Source organism: Microtus ochrogaster, unplaced genomic scaffold (assembly GCF_000317375.1).
Source record: "Microtus ochrogaster isolate Prairie Vole_2 unplaced genomic scaffold, MicOch1.0 UNK6, whole genome shotgun sequence".
NCBI lineage: Eukaryota > Metazoa > Chordata > Mammalia > Rodentia > Cricetidae > Microtus > Microtus ochrogaster.
In genome coordinates this window covers 837294-841551 of record NW_004949104.1, presented here as the reverse complement: position 1 = coordinate 841551, position 4258 = coordinate 837294, and positions in this window count along the sequence as shown.

Sequence of the window (4258 nt, the reverse complement as noted above, 5' to 3'; positions counted from 1 at the left end):
CTTCTGTCCTTCCTTCCTTCTGTCCTTCCTTCCTTCCCTCCTTCTTTCCTTCCTTCCTCTGTCCTTCCTTCCTTCCTTCTGTCCTTCCTCTCAACAAGATTTCCACTCTCAAATAACCCAGCCTGACCTTGAACTCACCTCATAGCTAAGAATATCTTGAATTCCTGGTCTTCCTCCCCCACACCTATAGATGTGCAGAGCTGGAGATCAAGCCTAGGGTTTCCCGTATACTCATGAGCACTCTACCAACCAAGCAACTACCCACCCTTCCAACCCCCACCCCTCAATATATAAAAACCAAGGAATCGGTTTGTTTTAAACGCAGAAATCGATGTAACAGACGCAGCACAGAACAAAGCAGCTGTGTGTTAAACCGAGCATCCTGTATTTCTCCAGAACTACATTTCAGTATTGGGAAGATCAGCCAGGGAAGAACAAGAATGTGATGCTGAGGATGAAAACTGACAGCCAGGTTTGCTTTAATAAACCCAGGCCTTTACTGGAATGTCCTTACACTCCCCCTCACTACCCTGCTGCATGACAAATTCTTCCCTGGCATGGAGGTCTCGTTCATACATCTTTTATGTGGTAAGAAGTTTCCATAACACCACATAAAGAATTCTCTCTCTCTCTCTCTCTCTCTCTCTCTCTCTCTCTCTCTCTCTCTCCCATCTACATCAGACCTCTTAATCGTTCTTCAGAGAATGCCTCTCCCACCAGCCCAAGAGCACTAGGTGGAGTATCTTCATCATTGTCTCCCCAGATCTTGTCGTTATAACAGAATTTGCTTAATGACGATCTGTTGAGTCGGTCCAAGCCGCTCACATCAAAAATCCAGACCCCCAGACACTCAAACTCCACAGACAACTAACAGAACTCTGCTCTCCAGATTTAGGGCCCAATCTGAAATCAGGCAGGTAAGCAAAAACATACCGGTGTTCAGAAATCAGCCTTTCAGGCTGCAACCCAAAGTTAAACTAGAGTGGAGGCAATTGAGAGAATTTGGAAGAAAAGAAGTTGAAAAAAAAAAAAAAAAAAACATCCACCCTTTTGGCTCATTTTCCAAAGAGGCTTTAGCAAGGGACATGTTTTTTCATTAAAAAAAAAAGTCTGAAAATATTTATCCTGAAGTGTCCCCTGTGGTACATAATGATGTACGCCCACATCGGTTTCCCTGACCACATGATAAGGAGGCGAGGCGTCTCCTCCCACTCAGAAATTTCTCAGTCCTGTTTATGAGCAGCCACTTAACACTGTTCTTTAGAAGGAACCAATTTAAAGCGAGGGCTGCACGGACAGCCGCACAGATTGCCATGGACACTGTCCAAATGTCACTTCACAGTGTGATAGGAACCGGGAGCTCATTGAAAAGAGTCCATTTCTTTTCTGTAAATTCATTTTCAAACATACATTTAGGTATGTACTGGGTTAATAGAATTACTCAAATGCCGTATAATTTGAATAACCTTTTCCACAAGAGTCTCTTGATTCTCTATGAAGAGGCCTACATGATGCTCTATATTGTGCATACTATGGAAGCTCACATTTACACACCACACACAGACACACACCACACACACACACACACACACCACAAATACACCACACACACACACACACACACACACACACACACACACACACACCACACTAAACGGGAAGGTTGTTCAGTTAAGGATGATCACTTGTAGCATAGGCGCTGCTGACAGTTCAATAATGAACCGGATGGACCAACACCTACTAGGTTTAGATCAGTTACAAGCTGTCACAAATAACCAGGAACATCCCAACTCCTATCCTCAAAGTTTTGTCTGACTTGTTGAAGGAGTGGCGGGCTGCATTCCTGGCGCCCGGGCGCCCACACAGCTAGCTTTACCCAAAATAATTACACGGAAACTGTATTCTTTTAAACACTACTTGGCCCATTCGTTATAACCTCTTATTGGCTAGCTCTTACATATTGATCTAACCCATTTCTAACATCCGTATTGCCACTTGAGTGTGGCTTACTGGGACGATTCTAACAGGCATCCATCTCAGAGAGGAGATTAATGGCGTCTGCCTGACTCGGCTTCTTTCTCCCAGCTTTCTGTCTGTCTACTCTGCCTACCTAATTTTCTGTCCTATTAAAGGCCAAGCAGTTTCTTTATTAATTAACCAATGACATCAACACAAAACAGAAGACTCTCGCACATCACTGACTTGTCCAAATTTCATCTAAATACTAAAGAGGGGTTAAAGATGGGCCGTAACATTATAGAAAATATTCTCCATACTACTTCTCAAGGGAGTGTGTTGACATCACACTCTTGGGTTTTTTACAATGACTTTTCTTAGGTATGTTGCTTTTCAAGCTCCGGTGGATGGAGACCGCTTTTCCCAAACCCTCCACCTTAGTTTAAAACCCTCCAGAGTTAAGGCTCTTTGGTGACCCGCTTACCACCACATGCCTGGGGTTAGCACTCCAGAGAAGGTCAGGATGACTTAGGCGGCAAAAAATTCTTAAGTTCTCCTTAAGTACATCCAGGATGAGTCCAAATATGGGCATCTGCCAGGGCAGACGGAGCCTCCTGTGGAGAAACAAGGAGGAAATAGAAGCAGATCTGAAAAGATTCAGCCTTTCCCAGGTGTTTTCACAGCTTAATTATGCCTTTATCAGCAGCCATTTCCTCCAGGTGCTTAACAACATTGTGGAAGCCTCCTTCACGCACAGAAGAGGCTACATCGAACACACGTACTTGCCATACAAATTGATCTTTCTTCCATTGATGACACAGGAGAGAGATGACTCAGCTTGTGCTCATGAACAAAGAGAAGAGCTGAGCAGTTGTCCAATGACACTAATCAGAGTGAGCAGAAAATGTGTATGATTCATTTTCTACCTTTTCCCTCAGTTGAAATGTTTTGACCGGAAAAATCAGAAAATTATTTCAGGTTTACAGCTCATTAGTCATATGTAAGCATCAGTTCACTTTTACTGAAGATAAAAGTTACCTCGAAGGCTTTTATGCAATCATTTATGCTTAATAAATGAGGCCCTGAAATAGATTCTCCATAAAAAAAAAAAACAAACCTGAAGACATGCATGTACTATTGTGTTACGTGGAGGTGTTACAAAGCAGAGATGACATCTTTTAACCAAGTGGGGATTTAGAACGAGAAAGTGGAGACATTATCAGGTGATGCAAACAAGAAGCATGGCCAGACTGATTTGCAAAAGCAAACAGGCACGCAATTTATATACTACGTATATGAAACAAGGCATGCAGAAACACATTTTTATATGTGTGCATACAACACAGTTGAAAAGAGATAGAAAAATATATCTGTACAAAGTCCCCCACCGTCTGCATCTGGTTTCCTGTTCTTTGAGTCATTACAGCATTTGAAAAGCAATAAAACAGATGAAAAGAAGTGAGTTTGAAAACTATGTCAAAGTCCTTTTGTTTTGTTTTGTTTTGTTTTTCGGTTTAACATAAGCCATAGTGTTCAGTTTGTCTCCACCCGGGGTGCGACAGGACCCATTTGAGTGCCACGAGAAGATGTTTTGGGTTTTGTGGGGATAATTGGCTCTCCACAGTCACAGTAATTAACGGCATCAGGTACCTCAGGCAGCATTTGCTCGCCCATTGCCCATGCATGTGTGAGCAAATGGCAGAGCGCAAGGGTGATGGGGACAGATGGGGGAGAGACACAAGTGCCTTGCTGGCACCTCGCATGGAGGTCACATGCTGTTGTTCTTTTCTCTGTCCCCATCATTAGCGCCTCTGGCTCCAAAACTAGGTTTGGAGAGCCCATGAGCAAGTCCAGCTGCCACCAGCTGTGCAGGCTGCCCTTCCCTTCGCCAGCTCCGCTCACTTGGCACCCGCTGGCACAGAGAAGGAATTTCTATGCTGAGTCCTCCAGTGTCTGGATATGTTGGTTTCCCAGTTGAGGATTTTTTCTTTTTCAACAATAACAACTCAGTAGGGCTGTAGTTAGGGGTTAATTGGGCATAAAGACAAAGTGTGAAAAGACCCAGCTGTACCTCTGGGGGAGAATTGCAGAGAGTTATTGTAATGAGAAGTACCTTTCAACAATGACACTCCGTCTGGTGGTCACACCAAGACCCCAGATGTGACTGAAGTCATGGAGAGAATTGTAAAGAGGGGATATTAGAGAAAAGGGGAAGACCATGAAAAGAGAAAGAATAGATAAAGCAGTAACTACCAAGGAATCCAATTCAAACCCTTGGGTGTAAATGGAGTGGTGCGTGTTT